Source organism: Armigeres subalbatus, chromosome 3, assembly GCF_024139115.2.
Source record: "Armigeres subalbatus isolate Guangzhou_Male chromosome 3, GZ_Asu_2, whole genome shotgun sequence".
Classification (NCBI taxonomy): Eukaryota; Metazoa; Arthropoda; class Insecta; order Diptera; family Culicidae; genus Armigeres; species Armigeres subalbatus.
In genome coordinates this window covers 76815236-76842314 of record NC_085141.1, presented here as the reverse complement: position 1 = coordinate 76842314, position 27079 = coordinate 76815236, and the positions used below count along the sequence as shown (strand labels likewise).

General features: G+C 42.8%; 4 non-coding genes across 4 annotated transcripts; 2 read left to right on the top strand and 2 right to left on the bottom strand.

Moving 5' to 3' along the window:
* The first annotated feature begins 273 nt into the window (after window positions 1–273).
* On the top strand, window positions 274–355 carry Trnas-aga (transfer RNA serine (anticodon AGA)). The gene has a single exon. It is a non-coding gene; the product is annotated as a tRNA-Ser (tRNA).
* Window positions 356–12205: 11850 nt separating this feature from the next.
* On the top strand, window positions 12206–12287 carry Trnas-aga (transfer RNA serine (anticodon AGA)). Its single transcript has one exon. It is a non-coding gene; the product is annotated as a tRNA-Ser (tRNA).
* A 2744-nt stretch (window positions 12288–15031) lies between these two features.
* On the bottom strand, window positions 15032–15113 carry Trnas-aga (transfer RNA serine (anticodon AGA)). The gene has a single exon. It is a non-coding gene; the product is annotated as a tRNA-Ser (tRNA).
* Window positions 15114–20561: 5448 nt separating this feature from the next.
* Window positions 20562–20633, bottom strand: Trnap-ugg (transfer RNA proline (anticodon UGG)). Its single transcript has one exon. It is a non-coding gene; the product is annotated as a tRNA-Pro (tRNA).
* Window positions 20634–27079: the final 6446 nt, after the last annotated feature.

Below are 27079 nucleotides of genomic sequence, written 5' to 3'. Positions count from 1 at the left end.
GACGCTGTGATGCTCATCTATTATTGCTTCAAGTAGCCACAGTCTCATTACAATTTTCCAGTTACGATGGCATCATCTATTCTACTAATCAACCATATTCATTATCACACCAAATAGTTCAGCAGTTGGTACCACGGTTTTTTAATTGTTGTTTATTAGAAATAGTCTGGGCCCTTGGGTGAATTTGTGCAGTATGGAGACGCGTGGTACAAAATAGTCCACCTTTGGGAACTACCCGCCGTCGATCCCTTCCTCCCGTTAGGTCCCCAACGAGCAGTCGTGGCCGAGCGGTTAAGGCGTCTGACTAGAAATCAGATTCCCTCTGGGAGCGTAGGTTCGAATCCTACCGACTGCGAATTTCCATCACTTTTTTGTCTTCCTAATCTACGCATGTTGTTTATCATGAATCCCAAAATCCCTGTAGTCTTCAATCACTTCAACGCCCAACCGAGGAACATGAGCGAACATCTTACTCTTCTTTGCATCAACTGCCTGCTAAGTGGTGTGTAGCCGACCAACGAACACAGTGTTTGCGCTCACTGGCCGAACGTCATAAAACTCAGTCAACCATAAAATGTGTATTAAACAATGTTCAGCGCCTAAGCCGCAGTGACTGAAAGCGTTTCCATGGGTTGGTTTCGTTCTCTCTTCGCTGGATGAGGCGCACGGCTGCTTTTTATTATTCTATTTGCTTATGAGTCCACATTGAGAGCGGCTCGTGGTAAGGCTGCACCGCACCTTCGCACTTCTGTGCCCCCTTGCTTGTCCGCAGTGCAGCGGCATGATCACACATCGACCAATAACACTACCCCATGTTGTCTTTATCTTCGACTCGGCTGAACCAGGGCAGCTCTCCAGTGGAACGATTTTGGTTTCGTCGGCTCCCGGTGTCGTTCGGTCGAAATCATAACACCACTTGATTCTTTAAATCGGAAAGTGTGACTAACTCAGATAAAAGCTTCTCACGTTGACGAAAGACAGATTGAATGCTTCCCATTGGAGGCTGGATATTTCAGCACAAAAATTAATGTTTCACTGAAGTACGATTTGCTTATTCAGAGTCAGTTTTTCTTCTTCGAAATATCATTACTATGGAAAACAAGTTTATGTATTGTATCCTTCTGTAACACTCCTCAAGTGCGTCCTTCCATGGAATTATGAAAGTTGCTCGTGGGTGAATTTCTTTTCCGTTTCCGGGATATATAGTTTGCTATCTCATCTGAAATTGATTCGTTTTTTTTTCAATAAAAAAAAGTCAATAATTCAAGCATCATCTAAGGAGTAGTCAATCATGCAAAAAAAGAAAAAAAAGAAATGGATAATGTTTTGAACATAACCGCGAGTAGATGTAGGAATTGCATAACTTTTGAATGTATGGGATTTGATTATAGCAGCAGTTCTCAACCTTTTTCTTGAGAGGTACCCCTTGAAACTTTTGCATTTATTGAAGTACCCCCTATTTTTTCCCTGTGAATCAAAATAAGCGTAACTCTTAAGGGAAGATCCATAAAGTACGTCACGCAAAATTTGGCTATTTTCAACCCCCCTCCCACCTTCGTCACACTATTTGTATTAAAACTCTAACATTTTTGTATGAGTCGTCACGCTGTTCGGAACCCCCCCTCCCCCCTAGGAGCGTAACGTACTTTGTGGATGGCGCTCAAGAAAAATGGCTGTGAAAACTAACTGGATATATGACTCCAAAAAATTGACTAAAATAATCGTTATTCCGTGAAACAATCCAATTAAAATTAATGTTATGTATCCAGTTTCATACAAGACTTTAAGGACTTTAAACTCCGAGCGTCTTGAAAAAAGGCTTCCAAGCATCTTGAAGAGAGGTTCTGAACAAGCTTAAACGAGGCCCGTCTCTTAAACGAAGGCCTTTGAGTATGTTGGCTTCCGGGCTTCCGAGCCTCTTGAAAGGAGGCTTCCGAGCCTCTTGAAAGGAGGCTTCCGAGCCTCTTGAAAGGAGGCTTCCGAGCCTCTTGAAAGGAGGCTTCCGAGCCTCTTGAAAGGAGGCTTCCGAGCCTCTTGAAAGGAGGCTTCCGAGCCTCTTGAAAGGAGGCTTCCAGGCCTCTTGAAAGGAGGCTCTGAGCCTCTTGAAAGGAGGCTGAGGCCTCTTGAAGGAGGCTGAGGCCTCTTGAAAGGAGGGCTGAGCCTCTTGAAGGAGGCTTCCGAGCCTCTTGAAGGAGGCTTCCAGGCCTCTTGAAGGAGGCTTGAGCCTCTTGAAAGGAGGCTTCCAGGCCTCTTGAAAGGAGGCTTCCTGAGCCTCTTGAAAGGAGGCTTGAGCCTCTTGAAAGGAGGCTTGAGCCTCTTGAGGAGGCTTCTGAGCCTCTTGAAAGGAGGCTTCCGAGGCCTCTTGAAGGAGGCTTCCAGGCCTCTTGAAAGGAGGCTTGAGCCTCTTGAAGGAGGCTTCCAGGCCTCTTGAAGGAGGCTTCTGAGCCTCTTGAAGGAGGCTTCCGGGCCTCTTGAAGGAGGCTTCCTGAGCCTCTTGAAGGAGGCTTCTGGGCCTCTTGAAGGAGGCTTCTGGGCCTCTTGAAGGAGGCCTGAGCCTCTTGAAGGAGGCTTCTGAGGCCTCTTGAAGGAGGCTGAGGCCTCTTGAAGGAGGCTTGAGGCCTCTTGAAGGAGGCTGGAGCCTCTTGAAGGAGGCTTCCAGGCCTCTTGAAGGAGGCTTCTGAGCCTCTTGAAGGAGGCTTCCAGGCCTCTTGAAGGAGGCTGGGCCTCTTGAAAGGAGGCTTCCGGAGCCTCTTGAAAGGAGGCTTCCAGGCCTCTTGAAGGAGGCTTCCGGGCCTCTTGAAAGGAGGCTTCCAGAGCCTCTTGAAGGAGGCTTCCAGGCCTCTTGAAAGGAGGCCTGAGCCTCTTGAAAGGAGGCTGAGCCTCTTGAAAGGAGGCTTCCGGGCCTCTTGAAAGGAGGCTTCCGAGCCTCTTGAAAGGAGGCTTCCGAGCCTCTTGAAAGGAGGCTTCCGAGCCTCTTGAAAGGAGGCTTCCGAGCCTCTTGAAAGGAGGCTTCCGAGCCTCTTGAAAGGAGGCTTCCGAGCCTCTTGAAAGGAGGCTTCCAAGTCTCTTGAAAGGTTCAATTAGTCTACCATGACAACTGCGCTCGTTAGATATCCAAAATCGACTAGTCATGTCCATACAAGTCCGTAGAGCCCACAAGTATGATTTGTAACTCAGATATACCCAAACCAGATGTTCTAGTATCTGTACTGGAGGTTGGATTAATTGGTCTAACAGGTCAAGTTTTTCCGGGAATTCTTCTCGAAGTTCCTTCGGATGTTTTTTTTTCTGGAATTCCTCTGGAAGTTCCTCCACGAATTCTTACAGAAGTTCTTCCACGAGTACCTCCGGAAGTTCCAATAGGAAATCATTATAAGAATTCATCCAGAAGTTCCTTCAAGAATACCTCCGGAAAGTCGTCCAGGAATTCCTCTGGAAGTTTCTTCAAGAATTCCTCCGGAAGTTTCTCCAGGAATTCTTCCGGAAGTTACTCCAGGAAGTGGATGAATTGCGACTGTAAGTTTTGTAGTTCAACTTTTGGAGAGGCTTTCGTTCGTGAATAATGGCGTTGACAATTTTATTTCATCGCCGACGTTTCGATCCTGGGATGGGATCTTCTTCACGGCTCAATGGTTGTCAATTTGTTAATTACCACTATATTCGTACGAAGTTTTGTTACTTCATAAGTGGAAATTAATTCTGGCCTCATTGCCATTAAATATTTTTAAAATGACTTTGAATGATTCTCAATGATTTGAAAAGATTAAAACGATTGGAAAATATGTGGTAAAGCAGATTTGCATAAAAATAGAATTACCTCGAGATTATCTTAGACTTACGGGCTTGCTCTCTAGTCTCAAGGCGGATCAACAACTCCCGGTCAACAGCTCAGTAACAGGAGACCCCAGAACTGTGTCGCAGGGCCGGCATGCTACTGGGTAATTCGGAATTGCCACTGTGGAATAAATTTATTGTAATTTTGTGTAAAATGACTATGGCAGTTTATTTGGAGCTAGTTAGTAGGAATCTAATTTATTGGGATATTGCCCTTTGAAATCTATGTTGGGTGGTTTTCTGGTTTTCGATGTTCGGTACGTACCGGTGGTGCTATTGGACGACTTTGGCGAGCACTCGCAGCAGCAGGTTGTAGTAGATAAGATCAGGTCTATGAAATATCGAGAAAAAGTGATCCAGTGTATTTCTTTTGAATGTGTAGTGAGCTACCTTAGATTTCGGAATGATCGTGTCAAAACAAAGTGCGAATCAGTTTGCTGAGTATTGTTGCGGCGAACGGTCGAGACTAGACATCTCGATCGGGTCACGACAATGACGCAGTCGGTAGTAATAATATTTTTATCCACAGATTTTGTTAGTGCTCCCTAGAAGTAGTGATATAGGAAAAGATCAGGTAAATATTAGCTTAAAATAAAGTAAAATAGTGTGGAAATATGCTAGCGTCCCCGGTAGGCTCCCTGACGGAAGGGCAGTGGAGTAGGCCGGGTGACAGAAAAGTGCAAAAAAGAGAGCACAATGAAAATGAAAGCAAAGATATGGCTAGCGTCTCCGGTAGGCTCCCTGACGGAAGGGCAGTGGAGTAGCCGGATGACAAAAAAGTGCAAAAAAGAGAGCACAATGAAAATGAAAAAGATGGCTAGCGTCTCCGGTAGGCTCCCTGACGGAAGGGCAGTGGAGTAGGCCGGATGACAAAAAAGTGCAAAAAAGAGAGCACAATGAATGGGGCTTGCCTAGGATGTGGTGGGGTTTGACAGTGGGCCATGTTAAACCTCTATAAAAAGCTGCATGTATCCGCAAGTAGGCCCCACCAAAGCGACCGTGTGCCGCTCAAAGCGCACAAGCCCAAGTCCTGGTGTTAGGTGGGACGCTAAACAGCCCTGACACGACGGCCCTCCGACGAGACAGGAGGTTTGCGCAGGCCCAATAAGCCGCCTAGAAAACCAATCATTACGAACAATATAAGAGATAATGCGACTCGATATAATCGGCAAAGACCTAGGCGACGAATACAGGATCACGATTGGAAGCTTGGAACATGGAACTGCAAGTCGCTAGGTTTCGCAGGTTGCGACAGGATGATCTACGATGAATTACATCCCCGCAACTTCGACGTCGTGGCGCTGCAGGAGATTTGCTGGACAGGACAGAAAGTGTGGAAAAGCGGGCATCGAGCGGCTACCTTCTACCAAAGCTGTGGCACCACCAACGAGCTGGGAACCGGCTTCATAGTGCTGGGTAAGATGCGCCAACGCGTGATTGGGTGGCAGCCAATCAACGCAAGGATGTGCAAGCTGAGGATTAAAGGCCGTTTCTTCAACTATAGCATCATCAACGTGCACTACCCACACGAAGGAAGACCGACGACGAGAAAGAAGCGTTCTATGCATAGCTGGAGCAGACATACGATGAATGCCCACTGCGGGACGTTAAAATCGTCATCGGTGACATGAACGCACAGGTAGGAAGGAGGAAATGTATAGACCGGTCATCGGACCGGATAGTCTGCACACCGTATCGAATGACAACGGCCAACGATGCATAAACTTCGCAGCCTCCCGCGGAATGGTAGTCCGAAGCACCTTCTTTCCCCGCAAAAATATCCACAAGGCCACATGAAGATCACCTAACCAAGAAACGGAAAACCAAATCGATCACGTTCTAATCGACGGTAAATTCTTCTCCGACATCACGAATGTCCGCACTTACCGCAGTGCGAATATTGAATCCGACCACTACCTCGTTGCAGTATGCCTGCGCTCAAAACTCTCGACGGTGTACAACACGCGTCGAAGTCGGACGCCGCGGCTTAACATTGGGCGACTACAAGACGGTAGACTAGCCCAAGAATACGCGCAGCAGCTGGAAGTGGCACTTCCAACGGAAGGGCAGTGGAGTAGGCCGGATGACAAAAAAGTGCAAAAAAGAGAGCACAATGAAAATGAAAAAGATGGCTAGCGTCCCCGGTAGGCTCCCTGACGGAAGGGCAGTGGAGTAGGCCGGGTGACAGAAAAGTGCAAAAAAGAGAGCACAATGAAAATGAAAGCAAAGATATGGCTAGCGTCTCCGGTAGGCTCCCTGACGGAAGGGCAGTGGAGTAGGCCGGATGACAAAAAAGTGCAAAAAAGAGAGCACAATGAAAATGAAAAAGATGGCTAGCGTCTCCGGTAAGCTCCCTGACGGAAGGGCAGTGGAGTAGGCCGGATGACAGAAAAGTGCAAAACAGAGAGCACAATGAAAATGAAAACAAAGATGGCTAGCGTTTCTGGCTGGGTGATAAAAATTTGCAAACAAAAAAAAAACATCAATAAAAGGTTGGATTTAGATACTGAATTTCAAAATGCATTCTAACTCATTTATATTAAAGATTGGACATTGAATACTGGAAATAGACTTTGGATTGTGTCATTGATTAAATTTGTAGATCAGGTTCGGCTGCATTTGGATTGGACTAGAACTGGATTTAAATTAAATTTGAATGGGTATGCAATTGAATTTTGATAGATTTGGATTATACTTGGATTTGGATTGGATTTGATTTGGATTGCATTGGGATGAGATATCGATTGAACTTGGATTTGAATTATATTGGATTGGATTCCGATTAAACTTGGATCGGGTTAAAATTAGATTTGAGTGCGTATTAATAGGGTTTGACTAAATTTGGATTGGATACGATTTGGAATACATTTTGGATTGAATTTGAATTGCATTTGGTTTGGATTTGGATTGAACCTGGATTTGCATTAGATCCAGATTGGATATGGATTGGATATAAATTAAATTTGAATAAGGATTTGATTGGGTTTGGCAAGATTTCCTTTGGATTTATATTAAATTTCGATTTGGACTAGATTTTGATTGTATTGAAATTGGATTACACTGACCCCACAATCATGGGTCACACACTAATATGGGTCATTTCCATTTGATCAACATGCAAAATAGAGTGACTTATAATTGTTACAAAGTGACCCATATATGTGGGGTCGGTGTATATTTGCATTAAAATGGATTGGATTTGGATTGGAATTGGATTTGGATTAGATTTGGATTGGATTTGGATTGGATTTGGATTTGGATTGGATTTGGATTGAATTTGAATTTGATTTGGATTGCATTTGGATTGGATTTGAATTGGATTAAGATTAGATTTTGATTGAATTTGGATTGGATTTGGATTGGATTGGATTTGGATTGGATTTGAATTGGATTTGGTTGGATTGCTTTTGGATTGGATTTGAATTGGTTTGGATTGGTTTGGATTGGATTGAATTGAGATTTGGATTGGTTTGAATTGGTTTGGATTGCATTTGGATTTGATTTGAATTGGTTTGGATTGGTTGGATTAGATTTGGATTGCATTTGGATTGGTTTGGATTGGATTGGTTTAAATTGGTTTGGATTAGATTTGGATTAGATTTGAATTGGTTTGGATTGGATTGGTTTGGATTGGTTTGGATTGGTTTGGATTGGTTTGGATTGGTTTGGATTGGTTTGGTTGGTTTGGATTGGTTTGGATTGGTTTGGATTGGTTTGGATTGGTTTGGATTGGTTTGGATTGGTTTGGATTGGTTTGGATTGGTTTGGATTGGTTTGGATTGGTTTGGATTGGTTTGGATTGGTTTGGATTGGTTTGGATTGGTTTGGATTGGTTTGGATTGGTTTGGATTGGTTTGGATTGGTTTGGATTGGTTTGGATTGGTTTGGATTGGATTTGGATTGGATTTGGATTGGATTTGGTTTGGATTTGGATTGGATTTGGATTAGATTTGAATTGGATTAGATTTGGATTTGGATTTCGATTGGATTTGGATTTCGATTTGATTTGAATTGGATTTGAATTGGATTGGGTTTGGATTGAATTTGGATTGAATTTGCATCGGATTTTGATTGGATTTGGATAGGATTTGGATTTGATTTGGATTTGAATTGGAATTGTTTTGGATTTGAATTGCATTTTGATTGGATTTGGATTTTGATTGGATTTGGATTGGATTTGAGCTGGAATTGGATTGGATTTTGAATGGATTTGGATTGGATTTGGATTGGATTTGGATTGGATTTTGACTGTATTTGGAGTGGATTTAGCTTGAATTTGGATTAGATTTTGATTGGGTTGAATTTAGGTTTGATTTGGATTGAATTTGGATAGTTTTTGCATTTTGGTTGGATTGATTTGGATTGGAATTGGGTTCAGATTAGATTTTTATTGGACTAAGGTTGAAATAGGATTATATTTTGATTGTTGTTTGGATTAGTCTGTATAAACTTGGATTTGGATTGGATCGGATTGGGATGCGATTAGGATTGACTGTTGATTGGATTTGTTTTGGATTTTGATTGGTTTTGAATGGGATTTGGATTTGAAATGGATAGACAATGCATTTTGAATTAGATATTGTTTTGTAATCCGTAGCGTTGGATTTAATCAAGTATGATTCGTTTTAATTATTTGCAAGGATTGAAAATAAAAAAAAAGTTTTGGATTGTAATTTATTGACCAATAAAAAAAAGTATAGAATTCAAGGAATAACGATATACAGCTTTGTAGTCATTCATCGTCTATTACACACCGGAGAGTAGAGGAGGAGAAGAATGTAGTAGATAAGATCAGGTCTATGAAATATCGAGAAAAAGTGATCCAGTGTATTTCTTTTGAATGTGTAGTGAGCTACCTTAGATTTCGGAATGATCGTGTCAAAACAAAGTGCGAATCAGTTTGCTGAGTATTGTTGCGGCGAACGGTCGAGACTAGACATCTCGATCGGGTCACGACACAGGTGAGTTGGTGGTCGACGGCGGCTTGGTAGGAAGATGGCGGATTGGTGACTTGAACGGCTCAGGGCAATGGCGGGATCGCGGGTTACCTTGATCGGTCGAGATGGCGGTTTGCCACTCATTGGGAGGCTATTAATCGTAGCTTCGGCGTACCCTTCGTTAACGCAATCGACGGACCACGGACGGGACCGTATTGGCCACGCCGAGAAGGGTTCTCTCCGGTCCTATGGGCTAGAATGATTTAAAACTCTTCCTCCTGGAGTATCCTTTTCCACTGGACTTGATCCTGGGCCAATCACTTCTAGTCGCCATAAACATTGAGCGCCCTCAGGTCCTTTTCAACTGCAAAAGGCCATCGTGTATGCGGCACTCCACGAAGCCTGCGGCCTCTTCCGGGTTCTCTACTAAATATTATCTTCACTTGATGTTCTGCCGGCTTACAAACAACGTGACCAGCCCACCGTAGTCTGCCGTGTTGTATAAGCTTAATAATATCCAGCCCTTTATGCACCTGATACAACTAGTGGTTCATGCGACGCCGCCAGATACCGTTCTCATGTTTACCGCCGAGTATTGTCCGCAGCACCTTACGCTCGAACACACCGAAAACTCTCCGATCAGCCTTCTTCAACGTCCATGTTTCATGGCCGTATAAAGCAACCGGAAGAATCAGAGTAGTATGCAGCACGAGTTTTGTTTTCGTTAGCAGACTACGGGACTTAAGATGGTTACGAAGTCCGTAATAAGCTCTATTTGCAGCTGCAATACGCCTTTTCAACTCGCGAGTACCATCATTATCGTACGTCACTAATGTTCCGAGACACACAAATTCTTCTACCACTTTTAATTTTTCACCATCCAGCACCATTTCGAGAGTGCATCACCCTGCTTTAATCCATCTAAGGTAACAAATGATGTCGATATTTCATCCGCAACCCTTACACTTGATTTCGATCCGTCCAACGTTATACGAATCAGCCGTATCAGTTTCGCCGGAAAACCATGTTCAAGCATAATTTGCCATAATTCATTCCGTTTCACTGAATCGTACGCCGCCTTGAAATCAATAAACAGATGATGTGTCTGCAAGTTGTACTCCCGGAATTTATCAAGGATTTGTCTCAGGGTAAACATTTGATCCGTCGTTGATCGGCCTTCGCGAAAACCTGCTTGGTATTCACCGATGAAGGACTCTTCAAGCGGTCTCAATCTATTGAACAGAATACGGGACATAATTTTGCACGCCAAATTAAGGAGGTTTATTCCTCGGTAATTGGCCCACTCCAGTCTGTGCCCTTTCTTAAAGAGAGGGCAAATGAGGCCGTCCAACCAGCTAGCAGGCATTTCCTCGTCTTTCCATATTTTCGACATAATATGGTGCAGAACTTCATAAAGCTGCTCGCTGCCATGTTTGAAAAGTTCAGCCGGAAGCTGGTCCTTCCCCGCAGCCTTATTGTTTTTAAGCTCTTTAACAGTTTTTTTTAACCTCATCTAGTGTAGGTGACTCCACAGCTTGTCTATCGTCGCTAATATTTATTCTGTTCACCGATGCACCGTCACTTCCACTATTCAACAAAGTCTTGAAGTGTTGCTTCCACCTGGTAGCCACTTCGGTTTTATCTGTCAGTAAATTCCCTTGTTGGTCGATGCATATGACTGGAGATGGCGCTGTCTTTCTCCGCACGCCATTGACAGACTCATAAAACTTCCGCGTATCGTTCTGCTCCATTTTTTCCTGCGCCTCACTAATAACTTGTTCTTCGTACTCTTTTTTCTTCCTATGGAACCAACCCGTCCTGGGTCGACTCTGTGCAGTGCCTACCACTTCTCGTGCTGTTGCGCTCACCGCTCCATGGATCGACTCCCATAGATTGTTGATGTTGTCGCTAACGTTGATTGCACTTATCCGTTCGTCGAGCTTCTGGCGGTACTCAGCTGATACTCCTTCCACCGACAATCGCTGGACCGTGATCGAATCTTACTGACAACAAGGTAGTGATCAGAGTCAATGTTCGGACCTCTGAATGTTCGCACATCGATAACATCCGAGAAATGGCGCCCATCCACCAGAACATGGTCTATCTGATTGCAAGTGACATTCCAGGTACCGAGTTTCTAATCATAGTCCTTGTTTCGTTACCATATCAGTAAAATTAGAACATCGTAATTTGCCACCTAAGTAGCATTTATTTCGTGGGAGTAGTTCCAAAGTTGCTGTTCACAAAATTAAAAAATTTCTAATATTTGTTACTAACTGCAGTAGAAAGCACAGAAAAATAAAAATTATACAGGACAAAAAGGCCCGAGCCCCGAGTAGCTTAGCTCAAACTGATTTAGTTGCAGCAACTCAAATGTGACCAAATTTGATTGCACATGAGCTACTCTAACTCATGTGCAATCAAATTTGATGTGTGCTGCTTGGGGCTTATATGCTTGAAAATGAAGCCATCAACCATCTTATTAGTAGTAGGCATCGTTTTTTTTTTTTAATTTACGTAGCTTTGTCTATGTTGCGAAAAATATTAACAGAATATTTTCTTTTTGCACAAACAAATTGCAAGATTAAGCACAGTGGTAGCATCTCATTAAGTCCTATTTTCTACCGATAAAATCAAATGTTTCGTGAATTTTCGTTGAAAAAATTATGTTTCTATTGGATTACAAATAATTCAACATTTCAAGATCTTGGCCACATGGCCCTTTTACTTTGATTATTTGGTTTCAGGGGATTTTCCATGAAGTTCAATCTTTTATTTCATTGATTGATTTGGAAATTTGATAATCTAACCACTATGTACGCTATTATTTACAAATATAAAGCTTCGTAGATAACCACCGGTATAATAAAAGGGTAACAAGCTCAGAGTGGCAGCGATACAGTAATTTGGCCAAAGCAACTGTTGAAAATCAGGATAACTCCGCATTTCTACCGGGATGGCCACCCCACCTAAATCCTTCCACATTTCCCGACGTTATGGAAAAGCGTGGGAAACGGAGGGACAAAGATCCCATCTATTACAAATAATTTCATTGAGAAAAGCGAGTCATGCTGTAGTGCCAAACAGTCCCCTGTTGGCTGGCGGAATGCCTCTCGTTGGTCGTACCTCGAGCCGCTTTCCTTCTCACACCAAACGTATCCATCGAATCAACTATGCAGTGCTTAACACCGACCACCGAGTCAAATGAGGGCACAAAGTGAAATATTAAACATCCATACAAAAACATCAGCAAATTGCTAAACGTACCAACACAAACATTCACGAGGTACCGTCTCTCATCTATGTATGTGTGCTTATATTATGACCATGGAGCGTTCAGTTGCTCTCAGAGTGCTATACATAGAATTAAGCTATAGGTCGGCTTCGGAGGGATCAATTCAACTGATGTGCATTAAGGAACAAGTTGCAGAGTAGCAGTCGTGGCCGAGCGGTTAAGGCGTCTGACTAGAAATCAGATTCCCTCTGGGAGCGTAGGTTCGAATCCTACCGACTGCGAATAATTGCTATATTTTTTGTGACAGGTCAAGCAACTTCGTTTTAATTATGCCAAAATATGTACTCAAGTGTCTTTTTCGTCGGTATCTCAAAGTTTGGTTTGATGCACGTCGGGCAGCGCAAAGTTACATAAAATACTGTGAACCCCCCCCACACCATCTGAGTCCATTAAGGTTTTTTTTCGGAGCAGTCCTATGTCGTATGGTGGTTTGTTGAGGCGCACGCTTACGTTTGGGTTCTACGGTTTGAGCTCATAATAGTAGTATATGCAGCGGCTGTGCCCTGTACACATGCATGCATTGCACATGCATACCTTAGCACGCTGTGTTGGAATGGGGGAGACCGTGAAATGACACCAGATTGGAAGCAAACAGAAGCAAACACAACGCGATACAACTCTCTACTCAGATGGCATTTTAGTGGAACGTGAATACTCCAAATCTCCGGTTTTGTGTATCATTTGGTCGGTCGGTCGAGTTTCAATGTCGCGACCATTTACCTATACCTATCTGATGGAATATTGCATGTACTGGAGCTCGTTGAAAGCCCGTTTTGGCTGGGCGACGTTTAAACACACAAAATTAACTTCGCGGAGATTACTTATCAGTAGCTTGACGCTGTATTGATTGGAACAGATTGCGGTGAGCGTGAGGAGTAATATTGGCAAGCAATCAGCACGTGCGTTAGAGTTCTATCCATATGACGTAAAAGTGATTCAAAATATAGTTCACAGAAAGAACGCAATATATAATATACTAGTCGACCCGGCAGACGTTGTCCTGCATAGTAGGCGAAAATGCTTATGTGAAATTTCCATACGAATGCTGATTTTAGTTTTTCACGATTTGCACAACCTTATTCGGAATTTTCGCATGAGGAAGTATCATATAAACCCGTCGGAAACGGTAACGAACATATTTGTCGAAGGAATGGAGAAAATTCATATAGCCGTTCTCGAGTTATGCGGATACGAACACAGACCATTTCATTTTTATATATATATATAGATTAAATTTATCAACAGAAATGAGATTGTTGCTATTTATCATCATTAACTACCAAAAATTGCTTGCCCAACTACTGGGTGCATTCCTTTAGTGGTGGTGAAAATTAACTAAATTATTGATTTTTGTTCCCATAGTGGTGCTCTTCATTGATTTCTTATGAGACTCGCCACTGATGCTACAATTTCTCCACTACTCAATTTTATTAGGGAAAATAATGTTTTTATTAGTTTGACATGGAAAATCTTAAAAGAAGTTGGATTTAACAGTATATTTACAGAACACATCAACTGAAACGAAAAATATTATTTAAGACCCTACCACCTCCACTATTGGTGCTCCTCCACAAAGGGTAGGTTCCCCCATACGATTAGAATTTCCAAATATATGCATTTAAATATGTAGAATATGTATATGTCAAGTCAAATAATATACCTCACTGATATAAATGTTAATATGAAAAAGAATGAAATTGTAAGCAAAAATCACTTTAAAACATAAAATTGTAACAAACAGTAATGAGAAATAAAGCAAAATTTTAATTGTAAAAGACCTCACCATCATTGCTATGTGGATTAATTTGAGTTTTGTTACCACTGAAGTCTTTCAAGATTTTATCGGCTAATACAGATCATTAACATTTTTGACATTATTGAGAAATTTCGTAGGTCCCAGAAGGATGCTATTGATCGAGTAACAGAAAAAAATTAGGTGTTGACAACAAAACACCGATTCTTTCCGAAGCATGCTGGTTGGTTTGTTTTTTTTCAGGGTAATTATTCGACAGGACTTCTAAGCCCTATTTCCCACCAGAACAAAACAGTTCATCTGCCTAGCGTTACGGGCTATATCATATAATTTCGCTCATTCAAATAATAAACACACAGAATAGTTCCCCCAATCAAGTGTATTGTAAATAGTAATGATTTTTGTTTCGATTATCTTATATAATTGCATGCTCTCTACGAATTTAAAAGGATTCCTGAAAACTTTTTTTTTCAGTTTAGAACCTTCTTCTGCGTCATGCTTCCAGTCTCCGACGGAAAATGACTCGCCCCTACACCGGTTAAGGAGGAACAAAGGAAGCCCACCGAGCGAGACCCTAGCCCTGTACACGCCGAAACAAATGAGGGGAAGCCCAAGCAACATGCAAACAGTCACGTACGAAGCTTACTTTACTGCCAAGCGGTTCTTTATTAGAATGGGTTTTACTGTAAAAATATACGGGCGCTCATGTACTATACAACCGTGGCAGGGGGTGTCTGACGACTATCCGACTAACGAACCAGAGTTGAAGAAAGCACCACCATCTGAACGTACTGAAATGAAAAAAAAAATGATGATGATGACGACGACGACGACGATATCGAAAGCATTACTGCCGATAGGAGGAAAAGCGATGAAACACTCATAAAGTGAACCTAGAAGGATCCTTCAATGGTTTCGACCGAATATGCTTCCCCGTTTATGAGTTTATCGGAGGCTGCACGGTATGTAAGTGTGTGCGGATCTGCCAAATGAGTCAGTCCATTTCGATATTATCGCACATTGCTTGACAGCATTACGTCGTCATGGTTGTCATTAGTAATATCTATCAAGACTGTCAATGGAGCTTGTTAAAGTGTACACAGCATTTTCGACTGTATCGGTCAAAAAATGGAACCGATAAAGATTGGGTGGGTGTATTGTTCGTAGCCAACATGATTATTTTTCGTAGTACTGCTGCAAAAAAGATACAATCGCAGTCGGTAGGATTCGAACCTACGCTCCCAGAGGGAATCTGATTTCTAGTCAGACGCCTTAACCGCTCGGCCACGACTGCTTAGGCGACGAGAGGTTGCCCAATGATCCAGCAATCGGAACGCTGTGAACATAAAGTTGTTTTACCGGTTTTTATTGGATTACGGTGCGAAATGTGCGATAAATCAGCGTCCAGTCTCAGGAGAGTGAAAATAAAAGAGAAAGAGAACATGAGAGCGCGAGCACAGAGCGCTAGTTATTCTTTCAAATGGAATACAGTGTCTGTGGAATGATAAACAGGAAGATTTTCACCCCTGTGAAATGACTTCGCTTAGGAAGCGAAAATTATACAGTTTCAGAGGTTCCAGCCAGACGCTTGGGACAAAAAAACAAGTGCTCTAGAGAGTGCCTTCATCCATATAGGAGGAATGACGGCTTTGGCAGGTTTTGTCAGGGGGGTTTTTTATGACTGATTATGCTCAAATTTGGCCTAAACATTCTTTGAATATCAAAGAATATTGTGGCCAAATTTAATAAAAATCGGTCGACAAAAACCCCCCTGCCAATAATAGAACAAAACCTGCCAAAGCCGTCTATTCTTCTAAGTTTCGATAGGTTCATGTTTGTTTAAAAATGAAATTATATAATAAGAAATGATTGGGTTTGTTTTTTTGTCAATAAATTATTGCTTATTTTAGTATTTCAATTTGTTTTGATACCTTTTCCGTATACCAAAGTTTACAGTGGTTTTGTATATGTGCTGTAATAATGCAAAAATGGCTGGAGGGCCCACTATTGGTTGGGCGTCCACTATTGGGCATTCTAGCCTATGAAGCTGTCTTCAGTGTCTCGTATTTGACTCGACCTCGAAGTCGAGTCAAGTACGAGACACTGAAGACGGCCGAACAGTTGAGGTCGAAATACGTATCTCTAAAGATAACAAAACGTGGTTGAATTAAATGGAAAGTACTAAACTCGTCTTAGACAGTTGTTTTGTATATATTTATTAAGTTTTTTCACGGGAATAGAAATATCAAACTGAGATTTTAATGTGATCAGTTTGTTTGAGCAGGTAAGTGTTACAGTGTGAACATGGGTTCCCGGCAAAGTTTATTAGGCTGATTCATTAGGGTGGTTCAAAAAATCGATTTCGCTCCACAGTGCTTATCTGATTCTTTACCATGTTCTGAGTGTCCTCAGAAAATTTGAGATTATTTGGATTAAAACTGGTTTAGCAAAAGCCGTTTCAAGTTTGCATGCAAATTAGTATGGGGAAATTTATTTTTTCATTATACTGTTAATGACGCTTCACCATTATGCGCACGTTAAAAGAAAAGCTACATAGCTAAGAGGGATACTCAACAGCTTTCACCCAATGAAGGAATTCCTCCGGAAGTTCGTCCGGGAATTCCTCCGGAAGTTCCTCCGGGAATTCCTCCGGAAGTTCCTCCGGGAATTCCTCCGGAAGTTCCTCCGGGAATTCCTCCGGAAGTTCCTCCGGGAATTCCTCCGGAAGTTCCTCCGGGAATTCCTCCGGAAGTTCCTCCGGGAATTCCTCCGGAAGTTCCTCCAGAATTCCTCCGAAGTTCCTCCGGAATTCCTCCGGAAGTTCCTCCGAATTCCTCCGGAAGTTCCTCCGGAATTCCTCCGAAGTTCCTCCGGGAATTCCTCCGGAAGTTCCTCCGAATTCCTCCGGAAGTTCCTCCGGAATTCCTCCGGAAGTTCCTCCGGAATTCCTCCGGAAGTTCCTCCGGGAATTCCTCCGGAAGTTCCTCCGGGAATTCCTCCGGAAGTTCCTCCGGAATTCCTCCGAAGTTCCTCCGGAATTCCTCCGGAAGTTCCTCCGAATTCCTCCGGAAGTTCCTCCGGAATTCCTCCGGAAGTTCCTCCGAATTCCTCCGGAAGTTCCTCCGGGAATTCCTCCGGAAGTTCCTCCAGGAATTCCTCCGGAAGTTCCTCCGGAATTCCTCCGAAGTTCCTCCGGAATTCCTCCGGAAGTTCCTCCGGAATTCCTCCGGAAGTTCCTCCGGGAATTCCTCCGAAGTTTCTTCGAATTCCTCCGGAAGTTCCTTCGGGAATTCCTCCGGAAGTTCCTTCGAATTCCTCGGAAGTTCCTCCGGGAATTCCTCCGGAAGTTCCTCCGGGAATTTTCCGGAAGTTCCTCCGGAATTCCTCCGGAAGTTCCTCCGGGAATTCCTCGGAAGTTCCTCCGGAATTCCTCCGGAAGTTCCTCCGGGAATTCCTCCGGAAGTTCCTCCGGGAATTCCTCCGGAAGTTCCTCCGGAATTTCCTTCGGAAGTTCCTCCGGGAATTCCTCCGGAAGCTCCTCCGAGAATTCCTCCGGAAGCTCCTCCGAGAATTCCTCCGAGAATTCCTCCGGAAGTTCCTCCGGAAATTCCTCCGGAAGCTCCCCCGGGAATTCCTCCGGAAGTTCTCCCGGGAAATCCTCAGGAAGTTCCCCCGGAAATCCTCCGGAAGTTCCCCCGGGAATTCCTCCGGAAGTTCCTCCTGAATTCCTCCGGAAGTTCCTCCGGAAGTTCCTCCGGGAATTCCTCCGGAAGTTCCTCCGGGAATTCCTCCGGAAGTTCCTCCGGGAATTCCTCCGGAAGTTCCTCCGGGAATTCCTCCGGAAGTTCCTCCGGGAATTCCTCCGGAAGTTCTTCCGGGAATTCCTCCGGAAGTTCTTCCGGGAATTCCTCCGGAAGTTCTTCCGGGAATTCCTCCGGAAGTTCCTCCAGGAATTTTTCCGGAAGTTCCTTTGGGAATTCCTACGGAAGTTCCTCCGGGAATTCCTCCGAAAGTTAATCCGGGAATTCCTCCAGAAATTCCTCCGGAAGTTCCTCCGGAAGTTCCTCCGGGAATTCCTCCGGAAGCTCCTCCGGAAATTCCCGTATCATCGTGTTAGCCTCATGATATACGAATGCAAAAATGGTAATTTGGCTTAGAAACCTCGCAGTTAATAATTGTGAAAGTACTTAATGAACACTAAGGCGAGGCGGCTCTGTCCCAGTGTGGGGATGTAATGCCAATAAGAAGAAGAAGAAGGGGCGACTGATAATCGTTCTTGTGCCAACGAAGGACGCTAAACAAAATTCTACACCAGACCCTGCAAGCCAGCTTTAAAAAACAGCAACTAATAACCGGAGAATACGGACCGAAGCAATCGGCGAAGACCACAGACCACGAAAAAGGACTATCAATTGTAAACTCGATTAGCGTCGCTCCAGAATGTTGAACAAACAATCATTGAAAGTTACATCAAAGCTGCACAGAAAAAAAAATAATGAAAAGTAAACAGCCTATAAAACATGAGATGCGGAAATTTTCCCTTTTCTACGCAGAAATGGTGCCCTTCCTAACAAGTTTGCTTACTACTTGCATGCAATATTGATTATTCACATCAAATATTTTATAAATTTAGGCCCTATCCCGCAAGAAATTACGCTAATAATAGCGTTCCATTTATGTGTTTGACTTTTAGCCTAAATTGAATAAATTGTTGTGGATTTTTTTTTATCTGTTTGTAACTTTTTTGTATTTTGCTATTATTTTCATTATGTAATACAAAAATACTTCCACATACACATAGTATGATGGTTTTACAAATATTTAAAGGTACCAACTGATTTTTACTTTTAGTTAGTTCTAGTTTTCTAGAAATCAAAGAGGGGCGTTATAGCCAGTTGGGGCGCATTACACCGTCTTACCCTAGTGCCTTCTTGTATTTATCCATAATTTTGACGCAGGTCATTATCTCCACATCACCTTGCATTCACCCGCCACACAGGAAAGAATTCAAATTTTAGGCTTAGGGTGTTCGAATTAGTTTTGAAACGGTTTTGTATATGCCAAAGCTCAAAAACCCCCAAAATGGGTGATTCTGTTGTTGGCAACGGTTCATTTTATCAAGAAACATGTTACCGATATCGCTTGTGCTTTTTTACACGCGACCTGTTTGTGCGCACAGGCGGTGAGCCATCACCAGTCGACCTGATATCGTTATAAAGGTGACGGAATGGCAATAAGTCGAAAACCAGAATTCTAAGTAGGTATATGTATTTATGTAGGTATCTTGAATAATGTTTCATTTGGCTGTGTGATAAGAAAGAAGGCAAATTAGAACCCGCGAACATTCTAGACTGCTGGTCCATTTTGTCAACTATATTGTCATTGAAAACTCGAGTAGAGGGAAATAGCTCAATAATAACAAATCTTGGTGTGATAGTAAAATGAAATGTGGACATATCAATATTTTGTGCACTAAAGTGCCATGAGGAATATCAAATTATGATATTTGTAAGAAGCGGTCAGAATCTCGAGCTACATGGCATATGTTGATATTTTTATTAGTATTTCAGTGTTAATTCTTGCTATTATTGCCTGTTCTCTCTTATATCAATCAAGTTTACATCATGTTTTGTTATTCAGTTCATGGCTTCTGCTCGGGAGGCTTAAATTTTGCCCCGTAAAGCAAACATTATTGGCCTCTCTCAGGTACCCTTCGTCATTGCGTTATTCGAAGGCACACTCTCATTACTGGTTTTGCTCAAGCTGACGGGCAGCGTCGTTGTGCTTGAACGAAACATACATAAACTGATAGACGGTGGAAGAATTCAATCACCGCCCGGCAAGAATTTCAGCAACATTCGAATGGCGAGCACCACTACCTTCATTATTGAACACCTGAGACTACCGTATGGGATGGTCGGGTGCGCAACACAGCAGCTGTATCACTGCGTGAATTGGACTATCAGCTGGAAAATGCCGTTGATCGTTGTATGCCACTTTACATTATAGAATTTCTGTGACGTGGTAGATGACGATTCATTTGATTTCGAATAACTTGAGACAGGATTTTAGCACGTACAAAAGATTAGGGCGGTCTACACAGTATGTATGTTTGCGACCACATTGATATTGAACCTGCTATTTCTCCTGACTTGGATACCATATCATAAAGTTATCATTTGAATATGTTGTTACTATCTCTTCTATTCAAGGCGCGCGAAATTATGAATCATGAATGTGCTAAGAACTTAAGTAAGCCGAGCAAAGTCGAGCTGTAGACAACCGTTTTTTGTGTTTAAGTGTCAATCTAATGAAGTATACATGTATTGAAATAAGAAGCATACTGCTCGCATCACTACGCCTGACTGAAGTGTTGCTATTGCTCGTTACTCTAGATGTCATTTCTGAAAGGGTTGTATACAAAGCATTGGAGTTACTTGAAAACACAGCAGGGAGTTAGGTTACAGGTTGAACGCAAGCAATGCTCGTTTTTCAAGTATACCAGTCGGAATTCTACTTTACATAACCAAGCGCCAACAAATACCAAAATTTTTGCATAAGTTTACGTGAAGCTGTACCAATTCACTATTATATATTCAATATAGATTACATAGATTATTGTATTGCTTTCACGGGAAAAGTATTCCAGCACAGTTCAAAAGGCGTTTGGTTTTTGGCTGGACTCCGGAACCATTGAAATCAATCAATAATTACTATCCTGCTCAACTAAAAGAAAATTTCCGGGCTCAACCGGGATTTGAACCCGGGACCTCTCGCACCCAAAGCGAGAATCATACCCCTAGACCATTGAGCCGCTCATGGTTTGCGTCATGGCTATGCGCAGCGCAGTCTGCATTGAAACGCAATACCATTGACGACATTGCCTTATTCGTATAAAACAGATCGAAAAGTGAAAGTAAACAGTTTAATGTTCAGCTGAAAATAGCGTACGAAATTACGTTTGATTGCTCAAGAGCAAAAGGGAAACACAATCGATGCTTAGATAGGATTATGCGCAGTGTTGTTGTTTTTGCCTTCAACCCGTGTGCGCAGCAATCCAATCAACGGCAAAAAGATCGGAACGTCAACAAACAAACAACCTTGTTTATCGTCACATGAGTCTAGCTGGTGGTTCACCAGAACGAAGGGTATGTCTTTGACGTATTCCGTATTTTTCTACGATCAGTATGACACGCATCTTGCAGTCGTGGGTATTCCCAGCTTGTTTCTAGCTAGTAGCTATGAATATCGTCTCAACTAACCTACTCGATGCCACTGACGCTGTCATCGTGAACGTCGTCATCCTCAACATCATCATCAATTACTATTTGGTTAACAACAGCTCTGTAGGGTCGTACACGGTGACGGTATTGCGGTGAAATTCACACTTCACTATTTTGTGTATTTCAAATAACAAAATAATACTCGTTATTTTTCTTAAGGAATATATTTAATACTTGAACCGAAAAAAAATATAATTTTAATTTCCGTGGCTGTTATATTGTATTAGGCAAAAAGAACTAACTACAGAAAAAGATCTTAGTTTAATGCTATGCAATGTCATTTAATTGTAAAAGCAATTGATATTTTCCAGGATTTAGTAACGCTGCCATTTGTCTACGTAAAATGGGACCCTTGTTTAGATTTAATATATGTGCCTTCCACGCAGAAAGATAAAAGCTCTCGGCCACTTTGCAATGAGCTTATTTGCATGGGTACGTGGTGGAGCTCGCGTCAGAGATTCGATGACTTCACACATGGCATTGGAACGTAGCTCTCTAAATAGTAGCAGATTGGCTGGCGGTGCAATTGCAACGAGAAGTGAAATCACGCGACATTCTGATAAACAGCCTCATATACCGCAATATATGAATGCGATACTACATATATGATTTCTGGTTTATTGATAGATGAGTGAACTCGGTTCGAGTTATAGATGAATTTAGTGAAAATTGGGATGATTAGAAAAAATATCTTAAGCTTGATTTCTATGGAAAAAGATTATACACTCTAATGCTTACAAATTACAAATAAACATTATCCTAGAAGAGGCGAATATAGTTTAAAGTTAATCTCATTATTTCCATCTCCATCCTATATACAAATAAAATAATGCAAAACTTTTGTGCTGTTTTCATATTTTTACGGTTTATTCATAAATGGAAGCAAGTTAACGAAAAGTACACCACTAGGAACTGGTGTACTTTTCGTTAACTTGATGTTTTTGTTTTAATGTAAAATTATTATTAGGATATAACATGAAGAACAAAACAGTTCTCCTATGCCAACAAAGATTTAAAAAATAAACGTCATCAGCATCGTGAGCAAAGTTCCATTCCGCATCCAATACCAACATACGGGATTCCCACATTCAACCACCGAATCGACTATTTCCCCCCGGGTACTCAAAATACCGATGGTTGAGTTCCTGTGCGCTCAAAGAATACACGTGCCGGTACTTTATACTAGCCAAGCCTTCGCTCTCAGCCTACATATGTATCCCGATCGACTTCGAATTTAATCTGCCCTGTGAATACGAGGACACTGCTGCCCCGCGTGTGCACCACCGTTCGGTTCTCTTGAACTCCGATTCCCATCCTTCGTACTCTTAGCTTCGTACCAATATCACGCTTGTCTTTCTATGAGCCATAGTGGTTCACAATTTGTTTTTAGCTCGGATTTCGTTTCGACGGTTGACATGGAATAAACGCAATAACTCATGGAGAATAAAATAGTTTTTTTAAATTTCTTGCCAAAAGGAATGGATTTAATACTCAGAAGGCATTGTGAAAATCTATTTACATAAGAATAAATTTCTGTCTGTTCGACCCTTGATCGGCGTGGAAGTGGAAATTTGTATGCATAGGTTTTTGGTGCCGAGGAAGGTTCCTCACATGGTTAGAGACCCCTCTTCTCTTTGGAAAGGGGGGCTCCCATAATAATGAAACACAAATTTCATCGTAACTCGAGAATTAATCAAGCAAACGGAACCAAATTTGGCATATGGAGGTTTTGGAAGGGAAGATATGTTTCTGTGGTGATACAAAACCCATCCCCGATCTGGAAAGGGGGCCGCCCATACAAATGAAATAGAAATTTCTACATAACTCCAGAACTAATCAGAGAATAAATCAATTTAAAACGAAACGAAGTTCTTCGGGTCTGCTTGAATAAAATAATAGGGGGAAAGACGGCTTCGGCAGGTTTTGTTCTATTATTGCCAGGGGGGTTTGTGTCGACCAAATTTTATGAAATTTGGCCATAATATTCTTTGATATGCTTTGATATTAATGTTTAGGCCAAATTTAATCAGTCATAAAACCCCCCCTGACAATAATAGAACAAAACCTGCCAAAGCCGCCATTCCCCCTATTCAATATTCACCATAAATCATTGCTATGTAATATATGCATTATAATGCATTACCATGCGACTTCATCGTTTTTATGCATATGGGTCGCAAAATGACGGACTAACTCTCTACATCTCGATGTTTCATATCTCGATATCTTTATCTTGATTTTTTCGGTCCCTTCAATATGAATTTGATGGCATTGTCGTTGGAGTTCAGTATTCTCAGGTCTAGTTTTGATCAATATTTAAAACCAGGGTAGTGGTGTCAAACCCTACACACGTATCGTCCGCATTCTGCACCCCACTGTAGATGGTAGGCACCACTTTCCATTCGCAGTGCGCGTTGGTCCTCCACGAGCATCGTCCAGGTCTCGTGTCCGTAGAGAACTACCGGTCTAATAAGCGTTTTGTAGATAGTCAATTTGGTACGGCGACGAACTCTATTCGATCGGAGCGTTTTGCGGATTTCCTGCCATGATGCGTCCCGAATTTCTCTGCTGGTATCGATATCGATGGTCACCAGCGAGCCCAAGTACACAAATTCTTCAACCACCTCGATTTCGTCACCACCGATACAAACTCGCGGTGGGTTGCTTACTTTGTCCTCTCTTGAGCCTCTTCCTATCATGTACTTCTTCTTCGACGTGTTGATGACTAGTCCAATCCGTTTAGCTTCCCTTTTCAGTCTGATGTAGGCTTCCTCCATCTTCTCAAAGTTACGTGCCATAATATCTATGTCGTCGGCGATACCAAATAGCTGGACGGACTACTTGAAAATTGTACCACTCGTGTCGACCCCTGCCCTTCGTGTTACCTCTTCCAAAGCTATGTTGAATAGCAGACACAAAAGACCTTCACTCCTGCGGCAGAACCTCATCCTTCCAGACCTTGGTGATTAGCCACCCAGTGCAGCGCTCTAGCCGGTGCCGCACCACCGTGTTTAGACAGCTCTCCTGGTAATCGATCAACTCCAGGGGCTTGCTGTTTTCCAGCCGGGCCATCTCCTCCTGGATTTCCTGGAGATTCGGAGCCGTCAGTTGTATGTTCTGCGCGTAGGGCCCTCCTTAGCCGTGCGGTAAGACGCGCGGCTACAAAGCAAGACCATGCTGAGGGTGGCTGGGTTCGATTCCCGGTGCCGGTCTAGGAAATTTTCGGATTGGAATTTGTCTCGACTTCCCTGGGCATAAAAGTATCATCGTGCTAGCCTCATGATATACGAATGCAAAAATGGTAACTTGGCTTAGAAACCTCGCAGTTAATAGCTGTGTAAGTGCTTAATGAACACTAAGCTGCGAGGCGCCTCTGTCCCAGTGTGGGGATGTAATGCCAATAAGAAAGAAAGAAGATGTTTTGCGCGTGTGCTCCCACGTTCATTACCATACCGCCACTGTTGTCTGCCACTCGCCATTCTTCGTAGTGCTGCCGCCACTTCTGCATCACCTCACGCTTGTTCATAAGGAGGTTCTCGTTCATGCCCTTACACATATCGAGCTGTGGCACGTGGCCCATGCTTGAACCGTTTTCACTTCTCATAGACCTTTCGTGCGTTATTATAGCGATACAGTTGCTCCGTCTCTTCACGGTCCGAACTTCCTGCTGGCGCTTTTTCCTTCGAAAAATCGAGTTTTGTCTATTCCGCGTCCGTTTGTATCGTGCTTCGTTCGCCCTCGTGCGGTGTTGCAGCAATCTCCACTAATTGCTCATATTCGCCGTCATACCAGTCGTTTATTCGATCCGGGGGCACCGTGCCTAGTGCAGCGGATGCGGTGCTTCCAATGGCGGATCGAATATCTCTCCGGCCATCTTCAAGAGAGGCTGCGCCTAGCTGCTCTACCGTTGGGAGTGCCACTTCCAGCTGCCTTGGGCTAGTCTACCGTCTTGTAGTCACCCCGTGGTGTTCACCATCGAGAGTTTTGACCGCATGCATACTGCAACGAGGTAGTGGTCGGATACAATATTCGCACTACGGTAAGTGCGGACGTTCGTGATGTCGGAGAAGAATTGGCCGTCGATTAGAACGTGGTCGAATAGGTTTTCCGTTTCTTGATTAGGTGATTTCCATGTGGCCTTGGTGATATTCTTGCAGGGAAAGGAAGTGCTTCGGACTATCATTCCGCTGGATGCCTCAAAGTAATGCAGCGTTGGCCGTTGTCACTCGATGACTAGTCTATAAATTTCCTTCCAGTCTACCTGACCGTTCATGTCACCGATAACGATTTTGACCTCCCGCAGTATGCATCCATCGTTTATCTGCTCCAGCTGAACGTTTTTTTCTCATCGTCGGGTCGTGTGTGTCGTGTGAAGAGTGCACGTTGATGATGATATAGTTGAAGAAACGGCCTTTTATCCTCAGCTTGGACATCCTTGCGATGATTGGCTGCCACCCTATCACACGTTGGCGCATCTTGCCCAGCACTATGAAGCCAGATGCCAGTTCGATGGTGGTGCCACAGCTTTTGTGAAAGGTAGCCGCTCGATGCCCGCTTTTCCACACTTTCTGTCCGGCCCAGCAGATTTCCTGCAGCGCTAGGACGTCGAAGTTGCTGGGATGTAATTCATCGTAATTCATTCGATTATCCTGTTGCAACCTGCAAAGCCTAACCGTGTTCCAAGCTTCCAATCGCGATCCTTTTTTCGTCGCCTAGGTCGTTGTCGATTGAATTGAGTCGTATTATCTTCTATGTCGGTCGTAAGGGTTGTTTTTAAACGCTTATTGGGCCTGCGCAAACCCACTGTCGGAGGGCCGTCGTGTCAAGGCTGTTTAGCGTCTTGGGCTTGTGTGCTTTGAGCGTTGAGCGGCACACGGTCGCTTTGGCGGAGTCTACTTGCGGATACCTGTAGCTTTTTATAGAGGTTTAACAGATCCCACTGTCAAACCCCACCATATCCCAGGCAGGCACTACAACTCGCAGATGACCTGGAGATGAATCGTCAAGCCCTTGGACATAGTCGCTGCTGCCCTGTTACTGAATGTGGGGAATAAAGTGAGTCTGAAAAAAGCATTTGCATTTCTTGGTTTCATTGATGCACAAAGTGGAACGTATTTCTTATTTCATGATAAAAATAATGAAAGAAACTAAAATATTTAAAAATGACAATAATAGAAAAAATGCTAACGAATTTGAGATTCAATCGTAGTAGGCATTTGAAATGCCAGCATACTAAGAAGCCAAGGACTACGTACGCCTGTCACTGGAGAACAAAGCTCGTGTTAATGGGGGGGCAATCGTTAATGCGAACATATTTATATTCGGTTAGTTTCTGTAAATAAATTCTTTTTCTAGGCCCTATGATCAAGCAGGTATCTTCATCGATATATTGCTGCATGATTGAGGGTTTGATTTTGATAAAACATCGAGAACAAAAGTGTGCATAAAAATTGCCTCGCAATAACGAAAAGGTGGGAGAGAATTAACACTGGGGTAGGGCTGCAGTGCTCCGCCTTCTCCCTTTGTAAAAAGCTAATGAGAAAATTTTAAATTCAATCTCAGTGGGCAGACATAGAATTCTAGATTATTCGAACGGTGAAAATAAACGATCATTCAGTGTTCTGTTTTTGAGGCATGAACATGCGAATTATCCTTCGGTGTTCTTCGCTTGTTTTGTTAGTCAAAGGCAAATCGGAAGACGAATTTGCTTGGCTACGACACTGAAGACGTATCCAGTTTAATTCTACATATTAGAAAGGGCTGAACCATTTTCGAAAAAGAGATAAGGTCCTTTTGGTTATGCATGTAAGAACAATTGTTGAAGGCAAATGTTGATGACGTGCAGGAACTTCTTAGTTCATTGGTTTTCTAAGAGTGCCTTCTTATATATACACTTTTGGATGTTAATTATATTTAAAATTATTTTTACGTCAAAAAATGTTGTAAAAAGAGCGTTGAATGTAACTTGCTTATCGAA